Below are 26,330 nucleotides of genomic sequence, written 5' to 3' on the forward strand. Positions count from 1 at the left end.
CACCATCCTCGCTGCAGTACCTACTGGCTACTATATACTTCAAGCTAACAGGGTGTCGGGCAAACTAGGGGCGGGGTGGCAGCTATCATCCTGCAAAAACACAAGTTTACCATCCTCGAGATCAGCAGCTTACCTCAGGTCGATAGCCTCATTTTAAAATGTGAATCCCCCAAGTCCTCCTTTATTTATGCTCTTTTTTATCGACCTCCTGATTATATGCCTCTGTTCCCTCAACTATTCGGTGAATTAATTTCCCAGTTAGTCATCAACCACGCTAGGATTATCATCCTCAGTGACTTCAACTACTGGCCCTCTGATACTCACGAGAGTGCCAGCTCCGCTGAGTTCACGGACTCTCTATTAGGAATTAATTGAATTCACTCCCCCCTTAGTTTCTCCATGCACTTGGTCTGACCATCATTTTATTACTTTCACCATGGCCTACACTCCTCCCACCATGCCGCCCCTGGCAGGCAACTTCTTGGCCAGAAACTGGAAACAGGCCAATATGGGCGACTTCCACGCATTTTTAACAACCACCTCTCCCAGCGAACAGGCCCCCATCTGTCTTCAGGCTTCAAACCTTGATCACTGGCTAGAATCAGCCAGTAATAAGGTTGCCCCTTTTAAATAAATGACGTTGGCGGTGAGCTTATGCACCTGCGGAGAGAGTGGTATATGTAGCCTTGGTAAAAAATTATAAAGATTCCATCCTCCAGACCAAACTGCTTATTTCTCCCTGAAAATTACAAACTCATCCACAAAAGCCAAAGACATTTTTGCAATTGTCGATGAGCTTGCAGAGACCGACAGGGTGATTACTAAATCTGTCCCTTCACAAATATTATGCGACTCGCTGAACTCATTTCTTATCGACAAAATCACCTCTATTAAGAACAACATCCCTACCCCTACTTCCCCCACTATTCTCCCTATACCATGCAAAAACCCCTTCACGCTTGATCAAATTCCCCTGATCTCTAGAGAGGAGTTCCTGGCCCTTCTAAACAAGGTGGGTTCTGGCTCTCCTAATGACTACTGCCCCCCCCCCCCCCACCACATTTTGAAAGAGGCCTTTCTTACCTGCCCTGACTTGCCACTTTCACTTCTTAACAACTCCCTCAAGCTTGGCATCGTTCCGGATACCTTCAAAAGCATCGTAGTCGTCCCAATATTGAAAAAAACTAATGCAGATCCATTGGTGCTGAGCAATTTCTGCCCAATCTCCTTGCTCCCCTATCTCAGCAAGATACTAGAGGCTCACGTCACGAACTGCCTCAGCTCATTTATCGAGCATTCCCAGTTTCTCGACCCCCGGCAGGCTGGCTTCAGGCCAGCACACTCCATGTAGTCTGTCATCCTGGCAGTCATGGACGAGCTTAGGAGAGGAGCTGATAAAAACATCCAGGCCCTGGTGCTTCTAGACATGTTGGCTGCTTTTGACACGGTCGATCATGAACTTTTGATCGACCATGTCAGCAATGCCGGCATCCAGGGTCTGTCCCTTAAATGGATCACCTCCTTTCTACATAAGTGCTTCCAGGCAGTCCGCCTGGCCAATATCTCGGCTGAAAAAACAAGACTGACCTGTGGGGTCCCCCAGGGCTCAGCTTTGTTGCCCCTCTTGTTTAACTTATATATGTAACCGCTAATTGTGTCTTTACGCAACAGTCCAGCCACAAACTTCAACTATGCCGACGATCTCCAGTTGGTGTTCAACATAGATTCTTCCAACACATCCATCAGCAATTTCCAATCCACTATGATCTCCATCAGTGAATGGATGTACACCAATCAATTAAAACTTTATCCCGATAAAACAGAGCTCGTACTAACTGGAGGTGCCACCAACCCCTGGAACTCCAGTTTTTGGCCTTCATCCCTGGTATTCCCCCCTGCCCAGCAGACTCTATAAAAAGTCTTAGGGTCATAATCTGCAGCGATGTGTCCTTGAAGCCACAAATCAATGGTGTGGTATCCTCCTGCTTCTTCCACCTTCGCAGAGTTCGGAAGATCTGCAGGTTCTTGACCACCGAGCCCTCACTCTTGTTAGCTTGGCCCTGTTCCTCTCTCGCATTGATTATGCGAATACACTCTATGTTGGTATCCCAGGATACCAGCTCCATCTCCTACAGCTCGTACAAAATCAAGCAGCTAGACTCATCTTCTGCCAACCCAAGCATCAACACGTTAGCCCCCTGATGAAGAGCCTTCATTGGCTCCTGGTAGCCAAACACTGTGTATTAAAATTAGGCTGTACCATCTTCAAAACCCTCGCTGGTCGGGCCCTGCCTTTATTTCTTCCAGGATCCAACGTTATGTTTCCTAACCCGAACTCCGCTCCTCTCACCTTAACTTGCTCACTATCCCCACCGTCAAATGCAAAAAAACATGGTGGTCTCATGTTTCCTTTTCTGGCCCCCCGTTTTTGGAACTCCATCCCAACTGAGCTGAGATCAGTAACTTTCTACACTCAATTCAGAACTCTCCTTAAAACGTTCCGGTTCTCATAAGCGTATGAATAAAGCATTTGTAATCCTTTTGCCGCAGCCCTTCAGCTCCTAGCGCCATGAAACAGCTTGGTGTGAGTGCTCTTTTTATATAAGTTTAACATACCATAACATAACTTAACATAACATAATATACCATAACATAACATGGAGATCTCTCTCCCCTCTTAAAAGTGCAAGTAGGTTGCCGCTTGCACAGTGCAACCTGGAGCGACTGCTTCAAAGCTGCTCTGTTTTTCACTTGAATGAGCTGCCCCAGGGCATCACGTCTTTTCAGCTGCCTTGGGGTCAGTGCAGTCCATATCCTAGTCTGTCTGGTTATTATTTGCATGTACTCCTGCCCCATATCTTCTAGATTCTGCTTCTCCTGTTTCCAAGGCTACTGCTCCAGGATATCTTTCACCCTCCTCACCCTAATTCCGATCCTGCTGTTCTCCTGGTACTGCTTCTCTACCTTATCCAGACCCCTGGTTGGTATGTTTCCATTCCTTCTGCTCCAGCACCACCGGTCCATATAGTCCTTGTCTTATTTGTTGTGGTATTCTTTTGGTCCACCAGGATCTGGCCTTCTGGAGGTTCTTCTCCCCAGACCTCTTAGCCCCTAGATCAGGGGTCTCCAAACCGGTCCTGGAGGGCCGGATCCATTCCAGATTTTTGGGATATCCCCATTGAGATACATGTAGTAGTTTTAAAAATCTTGCATGGATCCGGCCCTCCAGGACCGGTTTGGAGACCCCTGCCCTAGATCATTTTGGCCCATCTTAGTCCTACTAGTCCTGTGCTCCCCTGGTTTGCCTGTTCCACCTTGTTACTGGTCACCTGACTCTGGTTCCGTCATTTTCATTCCTCCTAATAATGACCCTCTCTGGTCTGGTCCTTGAATTATCATGTTATGGATCTCCCCAGTCCATAGAGTCCTTGTAATATTGATTTTGAGTCCTCTTGTGTCTGACCATCAAGGAAGTTATGAAGCTGTTCCCACTGGGGGGAACATCACTTACAATGCATTTAATACAACGCACTACCATTACATCGCAACCATTACAACGCAAACCATTACAACGCATTGCGCTGGGGGGCGCTCTAGGGTAGGGAATATATTTAATTTACTATCCAACACCTTCCCTACTATCCACGGGGGCTGGAGTTGGAATAGTAAATTAAATAATTCACTATCCAGCGCCTAAAAGCACTATGCGTTGTAGTGGTATGCGATGTAAAAATCGCGTTGTAACAGCAGGCGTTGTAATAGCATGGCATGGGTTTCCTTAACCTTTCTATTCACTCTGGACCAAGTGATCTATGAACTCCACCGCCTAAACATTAGCTTCCAGATTCTAGTCCTTCTTAGTCTTGCCTCTTGGTCCTCTTTGATCAGATCCTATAACACTGGTCCTCTTGTCTCTGGTCTTCCTTTCCACTGTTCTCCTGGTACTGGTCCTCTGGAGTCTGTCTACCTGGGTCTGATACTCCGGGCTCTGATTCTCCTCATCCCTCTGATTGATGCTCTTGGGCCCCACTAGCCCTACTTGGCTTGCCAGTTCAGGGCCTTTTGCTCTTCCTAATAGTAGACTTCTGTTCCTTCAGGCCCTGGTCAACCGGGTCCTAATTTCATCAATCCAAATCATCCTGGTCCTCCTCATCCATGTCACGTTGATCCCGGGATACCTTGTTTGGTTTTTCCTGGTACTGTACCTCCTCTTTCATTTGATACTGGTCCCCTGTGGCCTCAGTCACCATGATCCTCATGTATTAGGAGTGCCTGATCTGATTGTTCTGGTCCCCATATCGCTGGCTGTCATTTTCCTCCCAGTAGTCCACCTTCTGGCCTGATCTCTTCCTTTAGGTGGTTTTTGCATTTGCAGTCAGCGCGGGGACACACAGTATTGTGCAGCCAGGCGCTTAATAAATGCTTATTATTATTATTATTATTATTCTCCCACTGGAAATCATCCTCCCCCTTCCTTTCCCAGGTCGCCTCAAGAATGTGTTAAGTTGGGTACAGTCTCCAAGTCTGTCACTCATAACTATTTTTTTGCTTACAGATTTTTTTTGCTTAAAAACAGCTGTGAGCAACAGACAATGGAGGGCAGCAGCATACATGGCAATATTTTAGGTTATAATAGTGGGAGTTTTTGAAAAGATAATCAGGAGAATGGATTTTCCCTATTGACTTCAATGGAAGCTGAGGCAATTTTAGGTGGGAGACAGTTAAAATACAGCCATTTTTGGATTACAAAATAAGAGACTTCTGCAGAATATAATCTGGTGGCATATTTGCAGCGGAGATAGGACCCAGTACCATACAATACATCTAGCACATTTAAAATGGAACTACTGTTCCCAAGATGCATTGGTTGAATGACAAAAACGTTAGTGTGGCTGAAGGGGCCACTCATGACATGGGAGACGCCTGAAACCTATTCTGTTAGTGTAGGAGAGTAGAATGACAAAGACTGGAGAAAAATGCTGTGGAGTAGAGTGGTGCAGAGCAGAGTGGAGTGGAAAAGAGTGTCATAGAGTGGAATGGTTTAGGGTTGCATGGAGTGGAGTGGCATAGAGTGCAGTATTGAGGAGTAGTAGAATGTAGGAGTGTGTCGTCGAATAGAGTGGAGTAAAGTGGGATGGAGATCCATAGAGGAGGTTGCATAGAGCTTTGTAGAGTGGATGTAGTAAAGTGGCATTGATTGGAGTAGAGTGTTGTACATTGCAGTAGAGTGGAGTAGAGTTTAATGGAGTAGATAATCAAAGAGTGGAGTATCACAGAGTGTAGTGTTATAGAGGGTAGTGTCATATGGTGCTCTAGAGTCTAGCTCCGTAAAGTACAAAGGTGGCGAGTAGATTGGTGCACAGTGCAGTAGGGTAGAGTGCTTTAATTTTGACTAAAGTTGTTTAGAGTGCATTGGCGTACAATGCAGTGATGTAGAGCAGAGTGGTGTAGAGTGCAGTGATATGGAGTTTAGTGGCATAGAGTGCAGTGGAGTAGAGTAGATTGTTTCATAGTAGAGGAAAGTGGAGTGTTGCAGGGTAGAGTGGAGTGGATGCATGGTAAAGTGAAGAGGCGTAGAGAGAGTAGTATAGTGGCACAGAGTAAAGTGGTGTAGAGTGCAGTGGCATAAAGTGCAGTGGAGCAGAGTGTTGTAGTGTGCAGTGATGTAGAGCAGAGTGGCAGAGAGTGCATTGGTGTAGAGTACAGTGGGGTAGAGTGGTGCAGAGTAAAGTGATGCAGAGTACAATAATGGAGAGTAGAGTGGTGTAGATCAGAGTGTTGCAGAGTAGAGTATGGTGGTGTTATAGTGGTGTGCAGTGCATTGGTACAGAGAAGATTAACATAAGGCATCGGTTTAGAGTGAAGTGGTGTACAGTGCATTGGTGTTGAGTGCACTAGCCTAGAGTGCAGTGGTGTAGAGCAGGAAAGCATGTGCTGGAGTGGCGCAGGGCAGATTGCAGTGGCATAGAGTGGGATGGTGAAGAGTGGAATAGAGTGATGTAGAGTGCAGTGTCATAGAGTAGATTGTTTGCTGGAGAGTGCAGTGGTGTAGAGTGCAGTGGCATTGAGTGCAGTGGTGCAAGATAATTAGAGTGGCTTAGAGCGGAATGGTGTATAGTGCAGTCATGTTGAGTGAAGCAATGTAGATTAGAGTGGCATAGTGTGTAGTGCCATACATTAAACTGGTGTAGAGTGCAGAAGAGTGGCATAGAGTGGTACAGAGTATAGTTCAGTAGAATATAGTGCAGTGGTACAGAGAGGAGTGGTGTAGACTGCAGTTTTTCAGAGTAGAGTGGCATAGAGTGAAGTGGCATAGTGTGGAGTGGTGCAGGATAGAGTGCAATGGTGTAGAGAGGAGTGATGCAGAGTGCATTGGCATAGATTGGGATAGAGAAGAGTGGTGCAGAGCAGAGTGCAATGGCATAGACTTCAGTGGTGTAGAGTGAAATGGAGTAGAGCAGAGTGGCTTAGAGTAGAGTGGTGTTGAGTAGAGTGGCATAGAGTTCAGCGGCAGAGTACAGTGTTTTAGAGTAGACTGTTGCAGAGTGCTGTGTTATAGAGTAGACTGTTGAAGAGTGTATTGGTGTACAGTATAGTGGTGTATAGTAGAGTGCATGCAGCACAGTGGCACAGAGTGGTGCTGAGTAGAGTAGTATAGAGCCCAGGGACATACAGTAGAGTGGTAAATGGCATAGAGTGAAGAGAGAGGCACAACGTGCAGTGGCATAAAATGTTTCAGAATAGATGTAGTGGCGTGGAGTTCAATGGTGCAGAGTAGATTGATGTAGAGTGCAGTGGTGCCCAGTGCACTAGTTTTGAGTAAAGTGGTGTAGAGTGCATAGAGTTTAGTGCTTCAGAGTAGAGTGCAGTGGCACAGAGTAGAGTCAAGTATCTCTAAGTTGAGTGGCACTGAGTGCAATAGCGTAGAGTAGATTTTTCAGAATAGAGTAGAGTGGCATAGAGTGGATTGACATAGAATGCACAGGCGTAAAGTGGAGTGATACAGAGTACAGTGTATTGGCGTACAATGCAGTGGCTTGGAGAATAATGTTACAGACTGGAGGGCCTTAGAGTGCAGTGGCAAAGGGTGCAGTGGTGCTTAAAAGAGTAGTGTGGGTTCAAGTGCACTGGCATAGAGAAGAGTGATGTAGTGCAGAGAGCTGTAGAGTGAAGTATCATAGAGTGCAGTTATGCAGAGTAGATTGCAGTGACGCAGATTGGAGTGGCATGGAGTGGACTGGCAAAGTGTGAAGTGAGGCAGAGTAGACTGCAGTGCTGTGTAGTGGTGCAGAGCAGAGTGGAGTGGGCTAACGTGAAGTATGGATGGTGTGGTAGCCGTCTGCCGTTACAGACAACTCACATTAAATTGAAATGGCCATTATGTTTGCACAGACATACAATTTTACTGATAAAAGTATACAGTGCAAAAACGATGATGTGTGAAAATGTCATCACCTAGTGTATTGATTTATTTTGATTGTATTAAAATGTTTTTTTACAACACTTCAGAATTACCAAAAATATGCTTCATTTGTGCTTTTCTAATACTGATATATTCAGGAATATCTGCACAGGTTATTTACAGACATTTAAATGTTGTTGTGTACTAGAAAAGAAAATAACATCGTACAGTCTTCTTCAAGCACAACCTGAGAAACCAGTATGATTGTCACATAAACCCTCTCACTTTGAAGTCGGAGAAAGAAAAGCAAACACCAATCTTCCTGGAAGACAGAACCTGACATATGACCTCTGTCTTTGAATGCACAATAAAAATGTGACGAGATAACAACAAGCTTACAAGGGCTATTTACAGAAATTCTGTTTTGTGGATTAACACTGTAAATAGGGTTTGAGTAACTGAAGGGACAAATTCATGCTTGACAGCCTAAAACAAATAGAGCTAGCAAATAGAAAGAAAGCAACTGTGAGTTACAAACCACAAAGCCAATAGTAAGCAATGGTCAGAGTGCATTTCTGGGGAAGCTTTCTGAATGTCACCAAGATGTCATTAGCAAATCAGACAGCTACACTCTCTGGTAGGTTTCGGCCTAAACAGGGTGGTCAGTGGGACTGGGTTACACGATTAGCTACTACAATGTTCTATGCCGCTGATGGTCAATGCCAGTGTCCCATTTAATACTAATGAAAGCGCTTAGAGACCCCGGGGTGATAATGCGCTATATAAGTCGAAATAAATAAATAAATAAGATAGGGTGACCCAAGTACCCCCAGTTTGAGGCCATTCTGGCACCTCCTAGGTAGCAGAGCAAGTCGTAGCTACGAGGTCGTATCATGACCCCATTTTCTTTGCTTCGCCCACAGCACATAAGGATCTGGGCATTTCTTTTTGTTTGTATGTTTTGCTCGTTACAAAGCTCGGTAACAAACACAGGACAGTAATTGCCTTTTAGCGATTCCAAGCCCTGCTTTATCGTACATATGTTTTAATTAGCGTCGTGTCTTTTCCTTGTTTCATGCATTTGCAAATTATTTGAGAATGTTTCGTTCCTGATTTAGTACAACATCTGGGCGGGGGTGGGGTGGGGGGGTCAATTTTTCCCACTGCTCTTAGGTGATCTCTTTACCATCATTCTTACCAATTTAGGTGATTTCACACTATCTTATGTAGTTCGCTGCCTGCTTTTCGTAAACAAAATATTAAATTGCATGATTGTAGGTCTATATTAATGCTTTTACCCCAATACTTGTTTAAAAAGGGTACCATTCTATGTTCTGCTTTTTCTTGTCGCAAGCATCTATGTTCAAATTATTTTAAACTGCTCGAGTTCGAAGGATTTTCTTTTTCATTGCAGTTCCATGGCCGATAATGATATTCACTCTCGTCTACCATTCTTCTTCTGAATTTAAATCTAAGATACAGACTGCAGATATTCAGGAGCTCCTCTTGGATAATTTAGGGATGCCTACATTCTCGGAATTCATGGCTGGGGCTGTCAGCAGGACTGCCGCTGCCAGAGGCTGAAATACGAACAGGCATAAATTGTACTCCTGCCAGCGCTACCCACCAACCAATGTATATTTTACCTGATTTTACATGAAAAAATAAAAGTATTCCTTTGGAGCTCATATATCATGAATGCAGTCATATAGGAAAAAATAAAGTATGAAAAATAAAGAAATATCAGTTTCAGAATATATTTCTTCAAAATAAAAGCACACTTTTCTTTCTTGTACGATATTTTGTTTCATAAATATCAAAGGTTAAGTTATTTCTCTCGTGCTTGTTTCACCTTTGTCAATTATCTCATGGTTAGTCCAGCCAAACAGGATCTTGTAAACTGGTTTATGTAAATAAGTTTTTATTATGTGCTTGGTCACATTTCAGTGACTAATGTTCAAATAATCTTTCCTGCCAATATGAAGAAGAAAATATTCTTCAAAAACACCTTCAAGAGTAAGTGGAGGCTCACATCTTCTGAGGGTGGGGGGTCGGCTAAACAAAATTTAAAAAAAAATGGAAAAAGAAAAAGCACTTCTCGAATACTGACGACGTCCTCCTGATTCGGACTTCGTCTGCTGGGACTGCAGTGCAAGCCTCAGCAAACTCCCAGCCAGGCCGAATACAGGCCTGCTCACCTGCTGTTAACTAGGTTTCAGCAAATGTTAGGATGAGTACACATTGACACCAACTAAGGTTCAGTTTTACAGTAATCTGCTTTCGCTCTGCACTTTCTAACCCAATTTCTTTTCCTGTAAATTTCCAAAGCTCCTTCTTCCCAATATATCTTAAATCTGGAGTTAGATCTTCTTAAGTGAGCACTGTGAACATTTTAACCTTTGTCTCTTGTGATTTCATTTTCAAATCTAAGTCCTTATCTTGGCTTTGAATTAGAAGTGGGTTTAACTCATAAAATCCTGCATAGCGTAATCACATTGAATTACCTAAGGATTCTGCAAGATTACACAGAATTATGTGAGGAGTCATTCTACATTTAGCCCTTTTTCTTAGCGCATAAATCGCCCTCGTGTCCTAAATGCAACAGAACAAAAATGCTAAATGTGCTCCTGAAGTATGATTTTCTCCCAACTTACTCCAAAAATTTAGCACTATTTTCTTAGTGCAAAATGTACACTCCTGTCGAAAATGAACATGAGGATATTTCTGCACTAAGAAATAGCGCTCAATGCAGCAGAAGATTTATATGTGCTCTCGCACTAGGACCAAAAATGACAAAAATCCAAAATACAGTTCTGAAAAATATGCAGTTTTGCAAGGAAGCCTTAAAAGTGTAGAAATATCCGAGTTGGTAGCTGTGTCCGGTGCTACCACAATGCTGAAAACAAGAGTCTAACAGTTCCCGGCAACCTTGCCGGTACGGCCAGCTAAAGCATTGACAGACTCATGAACCGTACCTCTCTGGTTGTGCCTGACATGTGGGTGTGAGTCGGTTGGGGCAACCATTGTGGTTGCGGTGCAAAAATGGAATAGGTGCAGGTTGCAGTGCCCTCACGATGCGGTACAGGCAGCGGCTCGGTGACGATCGTCCAGACGGCATCGGTGAGACCAAGGCTTATGGTGCGGGGTGAGGTGGTGCTGGATGCAGTGCTGGAAGGTTGCTGTCCAGGTGGCGGAGCCTGTTGATGTTCAGGTCATGGTGATATATTAATGATATCACTTATTGAGCACTTTTAACAGCATTAGTCTAGTATTGTATAGACCACTTATTTGTTAGGAGCACTTTTAAGAACTCTTTATTTTTTACAGGATTACGTCCAATATTCCTGTGATAATCGGCCACATTTTGGAACCACAGGTGAATGTAGGTTATGTCGTACCAACCACTCAAATGAGATGGTACCTGCATTGTTTGCACTTTTTCACATTATTTGTAGTTGCAGTACTATATCTAGGTCCTGATGAAAGCCTTGATCAGATCTGATCAGTTAGCTGAAACATGTAGACCTTTATCCTTCTGGACTAATGCAGTTATTTGGTTAAAACTGAATACGCACTGGTTTTTACAGTTGACACTAGGACAGCGTTTATTAAACTTGTTTGTGTCCTGGTAGCCAATTTTAAATTACGCTTATTTTTTTTTACTCACATGCACTGCAACCATCAGCATTAAATATCTCATGCTCGACTTCTAAGGGATCATAGTCAATTTCATCCTAGACTGTATAAAAACATCCGCGAGCTTCCTTCTCCCTCAGAGAAGGTTGTAGCCCTTGGCTGCACTAGGAGTTGCAACCAGGAGGAGATCCCAGATTATGAAGCATGCCACCTTGGTGGGTGATGGGATTCCCTCCTCTTTATTAGTACTCCCCTAACAAGTAAGGGCCACCTCTTCACTATTTCTGTTAGTGCTAGTTCTATGAGACCAACGGTTTTTCTTGTGTTTGTAATAAGCAAGGAAATACCCACTTTCTAAAAGTGCCATTTTCAAATACACAATGTTAAAAAGGCCAAAGCCCTTCTTACCTCCTTCCTCTCTAACTGGTCCCAATCAGTAGCCCTGGGCGACTTCAAATCCCCATCCTTCACCCTTCCTTGTAGCGTTCCTCATGGATCCTCGCTAACTCCGACCTTGCTCAACATATACATGTCTGACTAGGCGAGGGTCATTAAGTCTCATGGAATGCTACTCACTACATACACCGATATCACCCAGCTAGTGCTAGAAACCCACAATGACGGCCTAAAAGTAGCAGCAAACTTCCAAACTGTTATGCTCACAGTAAGCACATGGATGGCAAATAACTGCCTCAAACTTAACTCAGAGAAAACGGAGGTAATGATCTTTGGCAACTTCTCCCCTAGCTGGTCCATACTATGGTGGCCTGCAGACTTGGGTACACCCCCTACCCCCGGCACAAAAGTCAGAAACCTGGGCATAATTTTTGATGACAAGCTTTCATTTCTACAACACGCGAACAACGTAGTATCCTCCGCCTTCCACTCTATCAAAATAATAATGAAACTTCTACCCTATCTCCCATCAAGTGCCTGGAGAACTCTCATGAGCACACTAGTTATGTCCAAGGTGGACTACTGTAACAGCCTATTCCTTAACACCCAGAAAAAAGTTCTAAATAAACTACAAATGGTACAAAACGCGGCAGCAAGGATCCTGACCCACACCCCAAGATTAAACCCACATCCAATCTAATACGTAAACTCCACTGGCTGTCAATCAGAAGCTGTACCAAGTTTAAAGTCCTATGTATCGCTTACAAAGCAATAAACAATTCACGACCCGAATTTCTAAGAAAAACACTAAGCCTCTACACACCTACCAGACCCCTACGCTCTTCAGCATCCAACCTCCTAAACGTCCCCAGAACAAAAGAAATCATCCTGGGGCGACAGAAGATTCACATTCACCACAGCCCGACTCTGGAACATACCCCCCCTCCACGTTAAGACGCCCCCTACTCTCCTTGCATTCCTCAAACAACTCAAAACATGGTTGTTTAACCAATAACACTCTAGCTTACCCTGCCTCTTTACCAACCGTCCGGAGCGCCAGGACACCTACGGGTATTTGCACGCTTAACAAATTGCACAAATTAATAAAATCATCCTTACTAAAAGATGCATCTTTATATTCTGAGTTTAGGTATACTAAACGTTATCTTCCTATCTTGCCCCCATGAAAGGTTATATTTATAAGATGTTATAATGAACTCTCATTCTATCCTATGGGACAGATAGCCTTTCAATAGTGAAAAAAGAAATGGGCAGTAATTCATTATCAGGACATGCCACACACATCAGGACATGTCTTAACTTTCACATACACTGCACCCTGCACACAGGGGTACCTTGGGCCTACCTTAGGGGTGACTCACATGTAAGACATGGGAAGGCTAGGGCCTGGCAAGTAGGTGCACTTGCCAGGATGAAATGGCAGTACCAGACTCTGCACAGACACTGCAGTGGCAGTTCTGAGTTACAGTTACATCCTGCTCATGTGGGTCTCACAATCAGTGCTGCAGGCCCTCAAGCAGCATTTGATTTACAGGCCATGGGCACACACAGTGCACTGTACTAGGGGCTTACCAGTAAATCAAATATGCAAATCATGGAATCACCAATCCATAAAGACAATTTTCAGGGAGAGTATATGCACTTTAGCACTGATCAGCAGAGGTAAAGTGCCCAGAGTCATAAAGCCAACAAAAACAGGGTCCAAAACAGGAGGGCAAAAAGTAAAAAGTCTTGGGATAAACACGTTGGAAAAGTACGGTCTAACATTATGTAAAGTGAAACGTTGTCACTATAGATTCCTGTTTCTAAAATCCCCATTAAGTGTGAAAGTATTAATCTCCACCACATTCATCTCACTTTATAAAGTCAAACCAGTATCAACCTCATCCCTCTCCATGCTTGGGTATCCAGCTGCTATCTCTTCAACCGCAATTGCCATGAGCAACGCTATATGGGAGTTTCATATAGCGCAAACTACACCCAAGAGGGTATCAGAGCGCTTTACATTTAGGATCATTACGTTAAGACTTACATCAGATACAAGAGCATACAAAGATATAATACACATAAACAATGATTCACAAATTCGTAGGAGGGAGAGGAGGAAGGAGTAATAGTGGGGAGACTACGAGGAACTGTTCCCAATGTCTGGCTGGGTAGTTGATGGTCAAGGGGGAAACCAGGGCCAATCTCCTCATTAGCTGTCTAGCAGCTCCACCAGGCATCAGCCGTGTTGCTCAACTCTCAGCATTCAGGAAAACCAGATTTTAGATTATTTGATTTGAGAAAGGTTATATAGCGCTGGCTAGACCCGTAGGTATCAGAGCACAAAACCAGAGGATTGTTGCATTACAAGGTATAACTAAAAAGGTTTATATAGCGCTGGCTAGACCCGGAGGTATCAGAGCGCTTTACAGAGGAATATTGCATTAAAATTGACATCAGTTACAATAGCGTAGTAAGGTACAGTCAACAAACAACGAGGATGAGAGAATTTGTAGGAAAGGAGGGGAGGAAGTAGCCATAACAGGGAGACGAGGAAGAACTGTGTCCAGTGCTTAATTTGTAATATATGAATTGCAGGTGCTCAAATGTTTGTCGGAGGCCACACCTACTTTTCTCTGGCCCCACCCACTCCCTCCACTAGCTCCACCCACTTACTATATTAGCTTCACCCACATCGTCATCTGGCACTGCTAAAATTCAAATGTAATATATACCTGATCTGAATTTCTGCAAGGGAGCCTTCTCATAGTAAGGTTTTGATAGGAGGTTCCCCTGCCCTGTGAACATTTTGAAAAAGATTCAAATGTGTATCTAAAATCACTAATGCATTGAAAAGGGACAATTTCAGAACTGTATGTGCTGATTTGGTGAAAGGACAATACTGGGGTAGGGTATGGCATTTTTAACAGAGTCTTTGAGTGCAAAGGTACATCTTTTACATAGCTTATGTGGGGAAATAAACCAAAATGTTGTGAAAACACTAAGCAGATAAAGTGAATACAATTATGAATTACACTTGAATGAGTCAGTCACAGTCACTTCCAGTGGCCGAAGGGGTATGGGGTTGGGTTATTCAGTATAGTAGAGTGTTCCGTAGGCAGTGGCATGAAAAATCTATGGAGTGGCCTGTGTCATCAAATGCTCAGGTGGTGGCTGGCACGCGTTACAGATTGCTTTGAAGTTTGAATTAAATTCATGGAGGACACTGAGAGGGTCATGGCTGACCTACTCCTGTCAGTTCTTTTGCACATCATCTCTTTAATACATATTACATCATGCTCCTACTACCACGCGGTGATGTGACCTGCTGCGACCGGCGTCACGCCCCCACCACACTGCACATTATGCAATATTCATGCCCTTCGCAAAAAGTTACTTCTTTCACCGCCGGCTTTAAAACTGGTGGCACGTGGCGCCCTGTGCGACATTGTTCGTGCCCCCGATGACCACCCCTCACAGGCATTCCCTCAGTAAAACCCTTTAACACTGCCCTTTGCGTCTCCATAACATAATCACTGTCTCTCAGATTAATTTAGTTTTATAGCGCCTCTCATACCAGTGTAAGGTGTCAGAGCACTTTGCATCACACACACATTGCATAGATACAAATCCTACGTGTGTAAATCAGTATATAGGGAATGTTACATCAGACAGAACTACAAGGTGTAGGAGTCAAATGTCATCCATGATTGTCATTGTGCATATCGTTTAAGAGTTTTAAGTCTGGAAAAGCGCAAATTCAGACTTTAAAACATAACAGCATTATTAGGGGTTCTTTCCAATAAGAATTGATTTTGTATTGGAAATGAACCCTTTTTGCAAGATTAGGATAATGAAAGATTGGGCAAAAAAACATATAGCTGTAATATATAACGATCTGTACTACCTTACAAGCAGCCACAACTTCCCCTAGACAAAACTCATGTTTCTCTACAGGAAGATGATTAATCACCAGAGTTATCTTGACATTTTAATTTATGCCTGAATATTACTGAGGTCAGGAAGGAACTCAGCAGCACTGCAGCAGGTGCTTTTAAAACAAGAATATACTGGCAAACTGATACCCCATAGTGTTACATAAAACTACTAGAGAATTCTCCTCAGCAAGAGTTCGCTGAGTAACTAATTCAATAGATCCCGTGACACACAGGGGCCCCTGCCCCACACACAAAGTCTTCAGTCTAGCAGAACAACACCCACCACTTTTATGTCCCAGAGCCGTAGGCAAAGACCAGTTCCAAACTGCCCAAATAAGTCTCCTCATGCAGCAGCTAAATTCCGTAGGGTCACCGCTAGGCAGTTTACATAGGCCGCTGGTGCGTGCAAGATCAATCAATACTTAGCCAGGTCAACATCGTAGGCTACCCTTTAGCATGTCCAGCCTTTCCGGGTGTTCAAAAATGTGCAGTTGCAGATTCTCATGGCCCCCCACACTCACTAGGGGCACCGAGGCAGTGTCAATGCGCTAGCACTTATGGCCATTATCGTCACATCACTGCATTGCCCTAGCTTTGTCTCGCAGGAAGGAGGGGGGGGGCTGCCGAAGGACAGCAACCCCCCACACTCGCTCCACCCTGAGATCCCGCCGGCCCCCGCACAGTATGAAAGAATGAAACAGAACCAAGTTACAATGTCAATGCATGCAGTATAATGGTGACTGGACCCTGCAGTGCTCAGTCTGCTGACACCTTCATTTGCCCTTCACCGTCCTCTCAGTCTGTGTGTCAGCCATGGAAGGAATGGTCACATTTAAAGCTCCCTCCTCCTTAAAAAAACAGCAGACAGAGTATCAAACCTGCCCTCCCTCCAAGGCAAGGCTAACTGACAAGGACTTGAAAGACCGTACCGTACACAGGAGCCCCGTCGTGTCCTTTGAACCATGAGGCCGCCGCCTACCTGCATTGTCTACCCCAGGGCCAAGGCACACACACTGACTCAAGCACTGCACAATAGTTATTGCTGTGAACTTCTCGTGATGTTTAGGGCTATATATGGTGAACAGGTGAAGGAAGGTTAAATGATACCGCGCATATGCTGATGTGATGACGTGAGTGTAGCTGACAGTAACACGGAGTGTGCCCTCACTGGCCTCCACTGCCATTCGGGCTGGTCATTTCATCTCTTGCCTGACTGAGGTGCTTTCTTCGCACGTGAGGACAGAGTGAAATGCTGCCCGTATACGTTACCAGAGGGGGGAGAGTGGGAGAGATATGCTCCGTGTTTTGTACTCTTGACGCTAGAGCAGTGTCTAGAGTAAGAGTCTGAATTGGAGGTGTTCAGCTGCGCCTCAGTAGTATTAGCCCGGTGGGCTGAGGGAGCACGGGGTTTATGAGGACTATGTGGGACTCACTGAAGGCAGTACTGGTGGGAGGGTGGCCTTGTCAGGATACGTCATTAGCCTGCATGGAGTGATGGAGGTAATGCTCACAATGTTTTTTTTTATTATCAAGGGAGTCCGTGTAGCTGTGGGTTGTCGCGTCAGAATCCGCGTGCACCCACGCAGGAGGTCGCATTCCACAGTTCCCTGTTGCTTGCCCCCATAGACGCAGGTAGCACCTGGGTGGGCACTGGCAGGCCAAGATCGACGCACTGTGGCCACGTAGGCTTTCTGAGGACAGTGAGGAGCCAAAATACATAAGTGTGCATTCATTCTGTGTTCATTCCCCAGAATCGAGGCACCCTTTCTGTGGCGGCACGTGCACAGACCTGCCAAGTCCAGGATTACAGGCGGCACATACCCAAGTGTCTTATTTACAAATTTCAGGACGCCGGCCATCATGTTTTCAGTGCAGTAGTGCGCAGCCTGCACACCGCCGGGGCCAGGCAGTAGCTATCTCGAGTAGGGTGGCAGAGCATGCCAACCGCCATTTGGGCATGTCTCCATGCTAATGACTACCGCACTCGTGTAAGGGGTGGTGCTGGTGACACACTGCCGGGGCCTGGTGGTAGCTACTGTGAGTAGAGTGGCGGAGCATGCCCACCACCATCTTCCCATCTCACCATGCCAATGACTACCGCACTTGTGTAAGGGGTGGTGCTGGTGACACACCACCGGGGCCAGGCGGTAGCACCGCGAGTAGGGTGGCGGAGTATGCCAACGCCATTTGGGCATGTCTCCATGCCATTGACTACCGCACTCTTGTAAGGGGTGGTGCTGGTGACACACCGCCGGGGCCAGGTCGTAGCTACCGTGAGTAGGGTGGTGGAGCATTCCCACTGCCATTTGGGCATCTCTCCATGCCAATGACTACTGCACTCATGTAAGGGGTGGTGCAGGTGACACACTGCCGGGGCCAGGCAGTAGCTACCGCGAGTAGGGAGGCAGAGCATGCCCCCGCCATTTGGGCATGTCTCCATGCAAATGACTACCGCACTCGTGTAATGGGTGGTGCTGGTGACACACCGCCGAGGCCAGGCAGTAGCAACCACAATTTGTGGTACATACAATATCAATGTCCATCAGGTACACTTCAACAGTTCACAGTGGCCACATGATGAAGTGGACATCATCTTGCACACAATGTCAATGTTCCATTGACTACATAGGTGCCTACATGGGCCATGGTTGTGTATGTGTGACGTACATTGGTCTGTAGTCCCTAACATGTCACAAATGCATTAGATGGTTGGTGAGGTAGGATAGTGTTGTAGAGGACTCTACAATATGTACACATATGAATGTGTCTTGGGGCAGTGATGACCTCGTCAAGGCTTGTCTCACTGTATGATGTTGTTACTTACTTGTGCTTATCTGTGTGCTCATACACGCAATTGTCAATTCACCGCCAACTGTGATCATTGTGTTGCGGATATATGCCAAGTTTGAATGATGCATTGAGGTCTGACAGGTACAGCAGATCAGTATGAGACATTTGTGTTGATTTGTTGCACAATGGCTGGATGACACGCTTCCAGGCGTGCACACGTGGAATGTGGCCTTAAAAATATGTGCATTCACATTGACCTATGTGGTGTTTAACGCACTAGTGTATTGTAAATGGGGAGGTGTGTCCTCTGTGTGGCTCAAACGTACACCCATGTAGCATGGTGTGTCACACATCCCTCAAGTCAGTGTTTGTTCATTCTGTTTCGTCCTGAACGTGATATGCTGTGGCCATCTCATGGTGGATGTCATTGACATGTGTCCAATGTCATCTCAACTAGGAGGAGGTCGAATCTGATACTTCACTTGACACTGCTGGATGACATGGAGGATATAGCGATCATTTGCAAGTTCTGTCTCGACAGAGCCACCCTGAAGACCCTTTATGATCTGTTGGAGCCCCACCTGCAGCCTTGTTGCCACTACCCAAAAGCTTTCACACCAACTTACAAGGTGATGGCAGCCCTCCATTTTTTTGCTACTGGATCCTTCCAGGAGACCATGGCCAGTGCTATTGGGATGTCTCAACCCATGTTCAGCATGGTGCTGCAGGATGTTATTGCAGCCATGATGATCTACAAGGACAGATACATACATTTTCCCCGGGGAGCAGAATTGGCAGGTGTGAAGGGAGACTTCTATCCCCTTGGGTCGGTCTTGTGCCACCACAGGCGAGTGAGCACATTTTCCGTAATAGAAAACATTATCACTCGATCAATGTTTAGGTGGTGTGCCTGGCCGATATGACCATCTCGCATGTATGTGCCAGATTCCCCGGCTCAGCCCATGACTTCTACATCCCCAGGATCAGCATTGTGCCCAGGCGGATGGCTAATCTGCTTCCCCAGCGTGCTTGGATTGTGGGTGAGTATGCCTAGTCATATGGCGTGCTGGGTGTGTGACTTGCTGCCTCTGCCTGTGCAACATTGCAATGTGTGTTTGTCAGTCCTAGGAGACTCTGCATTTCCCAGCCGTCCATGGCTGCTGAGCCCACTGCATGATCCCAGGACCCCGGCTGTTATCAGATACAATGAGGCCCATGACAGGACACGTTGTCTGGTTGAGCGTAAGTTTGGCCTGCTCAAGTCACGTTTCCGCTGCCATGACAAAACTGGAGGTGCACTGTCATACTCACCTGGGAAGGTTTGTAAGATCATAGTGGAATGCTGCATGCTCCACAACCTGACCATTCGCAAGCAGATTCCCCTGCTCCTGGATGATGATGAGGAGCCAAGGCCCCCGCCTGCACAAGAACCTGAGTCCAGTGATGAGGACAGTGGAGAGGAGGAAGGGGGTGACTTACGTCAACAGCTCATCACCCACTTCTTCACTTGAAGGTGGGTGACAAAGTACAACATGTACATTGCCTGGGTGTAATTGCTGTTATCGTGAAGGCCTACGTGCAAATGGTATAGACAGCCAGATGTAAAGCCGCCGGTGTGTGGATGTGTGACAGTGACATGTAATCTATAAACGTACACGGTACATGTTTGTTGACACTTGTCGCCCATTGTGTCATCTGCATGTTGGGTTATGTAGATGGTTTATCTAGTGTAATGTCTGTGATGCCACACTCACACAAGTAAATGTTGTTCTGTTGTGTTTCCCTAGGTGCCTCAAATGTATCCATTCCTACCTACCGTACATCTTTCTGATACATTATGAACATCTTGAAGACTGTACATCTTGCACTAAAGACAAAGCTGACACAATGAAGGTGTGTAAGGTATTTTATTTACAAAGTTGACATGTGAGGCAGATAAACATGAAGGTGGTGATGGAGCAGTGAGGTGACAGTCATGGTAAATGAGATGAATGTGGTGACCCAGTCCAACAGATAGGTGCCATTCCCAAGGCTGTGTGGGGAAGGACAGGCCAAACAGTCAATATAGTGGGGAAGAGATCTGGGCTGGCTCCGTGACTGGCGTTAGGCTGGTACTTTGCCTCCAGAGACTCCCAGGCTCTTCTTTGGACGGTCCCTTGGTCGTTTCGCTGGGGGTAGGCCCTGCTGTGGTGCCAGCAGCATCTGAGGACTCACCCCTCTCAGTGGCGGCAGGGGAGGATGGTGAACTGTCATCTTGCAGCACACCAGAGGGGGGTGGAGGTGTTGGTTGGGATGCAGGCCTGTCCCTCAGTAACGCCACTTGCTGGCCCATGAGGTCCACCATTTGACTGATGCGGGTGTCGATGGACCTCATCAGCAGGATGAGCTTGCGTAAGAGTTCGTCAGACTGGCCACTTTGTCCCTGGACCTGTTCGTAGGCCCGATGGTGAAGTGGTCCAGGCATGGGGTCCCAAACTCCTGATATCTGGGGGTGACCCTGGCCCTCCCACCTGCCCTGCTGCCACGGACCTGTTGCCTCGCCACTGTGGGTCCATGCACACTCTCCCTGCCATCCACAGCTGTTGGTGTGGGCTGGTCATCCCCTGCAGGGAGGGTGTTGCAGGTGGCACTGGTGGTGGTGGCGGTGGACGCACAGGCTGTAACAGTAGGGCTCTGCTGTGCTATTGTTGTTGCATCAGACTTGATGGTGGGGAGGATGGGGTCCTGGGACCGGTGCTCCCGCACCAGATGAGAGGGGGTGGAGAATGTCTCAGCTGGTCATTGATGTTGTTCTCATCAGTGAGTTCTTGGTCACCTGTGGATTAGATGGGGAATGGTCAGTGTTATGCACTCAGCAAGAATTCTGTTAGCTGTTTGTTATCCAGTGGCTGTACACTACACAATTGAATGATTTTCACATCTTTTGCTATGAGCAATACTGTTCCTCATGACATGATGCAGATGTACATGCATTACTCGTACATGTAGTCAGATGTTGATGCATGGCATGCAAATCTTGATGTGATCATGTTCACAGGGACCAGTTGCCATGTAGGACCAGCACAACTGATTTTAATGGTTCTCTCAATGTTGATTTGTATGCCCTGGCTGAAGTCACATCTGGCCATGGAGTGACCATTGTATTGTACTGCATGACTTTGACCTGCAATGTACATATTTGTATTTATGAGCCCACACATGCTTCCTGTGATTTTACATGTTCGTTGCTGATTGGGCCACATGGCAATGCACTCATCAGTGTGTGCTGTGCATGGTTGTGCACGGTTGTTCTTGTGCATGTCCATTGGTGTGTGACTCTTGGTTATCTGTGACCGTTCCCTTTGCTTACCTGTGTGCACACTGTATATGTCAAGCGGGGTCGGTGTGCATATTTGTGCATGGAGAGGGCTGGTGTTGGCACATGGCACCATTTCATTGGTGACAGATGTGTGGTTGCACGTACATGCTACCTACCTGTCAGGTGAAGCAGAACAATGCAATGACTGCCACATGCTTGTGGGTGTTAGGGAGTGATCCATCCTGCTGGGGTGTCGGACAGGGGGTATGGTGGGAGTAGTGGTACAGGCCTCCCTCCCCCACACAGACCTCCCAGGCAAGTGGAGTGGTGTGGCTCACTGGTTAGAGGTGGCAGACCCGGGAGCAGAGGACGGCCCGGGACCAGGGTTCAATTCCCGATGCGGCAGGGTCTTGGACCAGGGTCAGCGGAGTCGATAATTCTCGCCTCGGTGCCTACTCTAACTAGGGATCACACTCGGCAACTCTGGGCATTAGCTTGCCTCATCTCCACAACGGCCCCCCCACAAACGCCGGGGATGCCTGGTTTCACCTTGGAGATACCAGGTAGGGACCATCTCACAGGGAAAGCCAGGACGGGTTACCCAGCGGTCTATAGCGCAGAGATACTCCTTCGGGAGTCGATTCTAGCACGTTAGAAACCCGCAATTAATTAGGGGTGGGACAGGGGGCATGGTGGGAGTAGTGGTAAAGGCCTTCATCCCCACACAGACCTTCCAAGTAAGATGGCTACCTACCTGTTGGTGAAGGTGAACAATGCAATGGCTTCCAAGTGCTTCTGGGTTGGTGTGGTGTGCTACATCCTGCTTAGGGGTGGGACAAGGGGCATGGTGAGAGTAGTGGTACAGGCCTCTGTCCCCCACACAGACCTCCCAGGCAAGATGGCTACCTACCTGTTAGGTGAAGGTAAACAATGCAATTGCTGCAAACTGCTTCTGGGTTGGTGTGGTGTGCTACATACTGCTTAGGGGTGGGACAGGGTACATGGTGGGCTTAGTGGTACAGGCCTCCCTCCCCCACACAGACCTCCCAGGCAAGATGGCTACCTACCCAATTTTTACAACAAAAGTACTGAAAAAAGGATACGTCCTGGCCCCCACACTTTTCAATCTATTTTTAGCAGATCTTCCGGAAGCCCTTAACAAAGTAAATTCCCATGCTCTCAAACTAGGCAGTCTACAGCTGTCAAATATTTTATATGCAGATGACGTGGTTCTCTTAAGTAGCACACAGGTGGGCCTACAAAGACTCATGAATGCAACCGCCGCATACTCAGACAAGAATGAGCTTGTGATAAACAACAAGCAAACAAAAATCTTGGCAATTCGCCGAGGAAGACCAAAAAAGTTGACATGGGTCTTAAATTCTGAAAGAATTACAGAAGCCAAATGCCACAAGTACCTAGGAGTGATCTTCAACAACAACGGAAGATACAAAACCCATTTGGGAGAACAAAAAAAGAAAAGTACGGCACTAGCTTTTGCTCTCAGTTCCATCCGTAAGGAATTATTCGGCCCAACTTTCGCTCCAACACTACAGGGGGCACAGGCAAAAGTCATTCCAACACTAACACATGGAAGCGAGGTGCTTAAGGGATTGGACAGTGATCAACTGGATATAATTATGGCAAAAATCTTTAGAACAGTCTTTCACTTACCATCCTTCACTTCACCAGCACAAATCAGGCTGGAACTGGGCATCTGTAAGCAAACTTTTGGTAGAATGATGCATTTCCTAATGTGCTGCCACAAGCTGAGGCTACCCAAAGAAGGCAGCTTAGCAGAACACCTATGGTCCGATCTAAAAACAAAACGATGGCAAGCGGGGCATCGATATTTGTCAAGTGGGTAAAAAACCTTAGGCCTGAGTGACGCATGGGACCTGCATGTCAGCCAACATGAGTTTAAAAGGCTAGCGAAAAAATGCAGAAAGAAGCTCTCCTCAATGGAAGATAAGGCAAGCCTTGCAAAAAGAAGCCATGGTTGGATGACCCTCATCACATACGATCAGCTGACACGTCAGAGCTACTTAACTTGTACTTTTAATGCACGAATCAAACTCTAAAATTAAGATTGGGGGTGATCAACCTGTCTTGCTACCTCCCCAAATGGAAAAGAGAACAAGCCCCGGATATATGTCAATTTTGCGGCAAGCATAGGGAAAATATAACTCATGTTGTGTGCCTGTGCCCTAGCCTCCTGAAAGAATGAAGGCTTCTCCTGCCGAGGGCCTGTAATAATAAGGAAGTCAGATCATGCAGATCCGCAGTATTGGCCTGCTTCGACCCACGGAACACATATTTAAATTGCGCACTGGTGAGGTTTATGGACTGCGCAGTAAAAAAACTAGGGAAGGGGAGATGCCAATCGCCAGCTAAACCGGAGGCGCAGATACTTGGACCTCCATAAGAAGGACAATACTGCCCTTTGGGCACCTTGAGAAAATCGAATAGAACTCTAAAGGTAGAATTAACACAAACAAAGGGTTGTGCACACTGGCTGGACACCTTCAGTCTGCTAAATATAAACCTGGCAAAAGCCATTTTGAATGAGATAGTTTCCATAGATGCAGGGCAGAAACAAGTGAGTTCAGACATGTGGTGGGCTGGGCATTCTGTTTTTTACTTTCACTACTGTTATTTTAACAAGTCTATCAATTGAATAAGTATCAAAATAGTTTTTTCTTTTTTATTGTGCAAAGGTTTTTTTAAATCATGCAATAAAGTTTTACTTACTTACAGGTGAAGGTGAACAATGCAATGGCTGCAAACAGCTTCTGGGTTGGTGTGGTGTGCTACTTCCTGCTTAGGGATGGGACAGGGGGCATGGTGGGAGTAGTGGTAAAGGCCTCCCTCCCCCACACAGACCTCCCAGGCAAGATGGCTACCTACCTGTTAGGTGAAGGTGAACAATGCAATGGCTTCCAAGTGCTTCTGGGTTGGTGTGGTGCGCTACATCCTGCTTAGGGGTGGGACAGGGAGCATAGTGGGAGTAGTGGTACAGGCCACCCTCCCCAACACAGACCTCCCAGGCAAGATGACTACCTACCTGTTAGGTTAAGGTGAACAATGCAATGGCTTCAAACTGCTTCTGGGTTGGTGTGGTGTGCTACATCCTGCTTAGTGGTGGGACAGGAAGCATAGTGGGAATAGTGGTGCAGGCCTCCCCCACCAAACAGGCCTCCCAGGAAAGATGGCTACCTACCTGTTAGGTGAAGGTGAACAATGCAATGGATTTTGGGTTGTGCAAGAAAGCACATATTAGTGTGTTGGCTAACATTTGTTTGTACTTACCAGCCTCCACTCCGGCGGATACTCCTGTGAGACTCTCAGGATGCAGTATGGCAAGCACCTTCTCCTCCCATGGTGTGAATGTTTTTGGTGGGATGGGGGGGGCACTGCCAGTCCTGTCAGCCTGCTCCCAGTTCTTGCTTCTCCTCTCTTTGACAACCCTCTTGAGATCATGCCACCGCTTCATGATCTCCTTCTTGGATTGCGGGGTGTTCCCTACTGCATTAACCCTTTGGACTATCCTTTGCCACATTTGTGTCCTTGTAGCTAATGGTGTCTGCTGGACCAGGCTACCAAACAGTTGTGGTTCCACTCTGACTATCTCATTTACCATGACTGTCAACTCTCTCTCTGGGAATTTGGGCATGTTCTGTGATGCCATTGTGTGTAGTGTGCAAAGTGTTTGTGGGTGCAAAGGTGTGGGTGGTGGGTGTGGTGTTTGTGTGTGAGGTGTGTTATGTGCTGGGGGATTGTTGGTGCTGGTGTGATGGTGTTGGTGGTGGTGGTGAGTGTGCTGTGTTCTCTTGCCTCTCCTGTCAGGTCGGGTGTATGCCCTTGTCTTCTGGAGTGTTGCAAAGGACTGTGGTCAGTGAAGGGGCTGCTTTTATACTCAGCTATGTGGGTGTGTCCCAATGGTGTTTTGCTGTCAGGTGTGTTTTCCTGGAAATTATATATTCCTGTTTGGCATTTATTTGTTTCATTAGGATGTGTTTGGTGTATCGAGGGGCATGGCTACTTTCTTTTGTGCAATGTTTGCCTTTGTTGTGGTGTGTTTGCATCCTCCGCCATGTTTTGTGAGGATCGTCCGCTGCGGTGGCTCTGCTGCAGCTCTTCCGCTGGCTCTCCCATTCACTCCAGTGTGCGACTGCAGTGGCCGGAAACAGCGGGACCGCAGGACCATTGGGTATTTCCTAATTTCCCGTGCGGTGTCTCCGCTATGCTTTTGACGGGTTGTTGCTTTTCCGCTGTGTGTCCGACCGCGGTGGTCGTTTTTTGATTGTCACTGCCCGCGTCGGGCAGTTTTTTTTCACCCGCTACCGCTGCAGTTGTTTTTTTTAGGCGGGTGATCCTAATTTGACCGCCGGCTTATCCACGGTCCCGGCGGGCGGTTGTTTCCCCTGTCCGTGGCGGTCAGGGTGGTTTTCTGCCCGCCATCCTAATGGTGCTCACTGTGTAAGTATAAGGTACCCCTAAAAAAAAGTCTTTTAACATTTTATTATTATTTCCCTTATAATTAGCAAGTCTTTTTGCACGTTATAGGTTAATGCATCATTCAGGATTTGAAAAGAACATTAACAATAGAACTTTACGTAGCACAAATTATAACATCTCTTTTATAGCATCTATTTCTCTCATCAATGTCAGTGCTCAAGTTACACATTCTTGTGCTATTAACCATTTTTCTAATACATAAACAGTTTTTTTCTTATATAGAAATTTCTATTTTATTGTTTGTTTACTACGTTAATCTATGCATAAAGAAAACATATATCAATATATTTGTTGAAATTTACATTAGCTACGGAAAACATTGTGCATGCTTTTACGATGCAGTATC

This window comes from Lissotriton vulgaris, chromosome 3_1, assembly GCF_964263255.1.
Source record: "Lissotriton vulgaris chromosome 3_1, aLisVul1.2, whole genome shotgun sequence".
NCBI lineage: Eukaryota > Metazoa > Chordata > Amphibia > Caudata > Salamandridae > Lissotriton > Lissotriton vulgaris.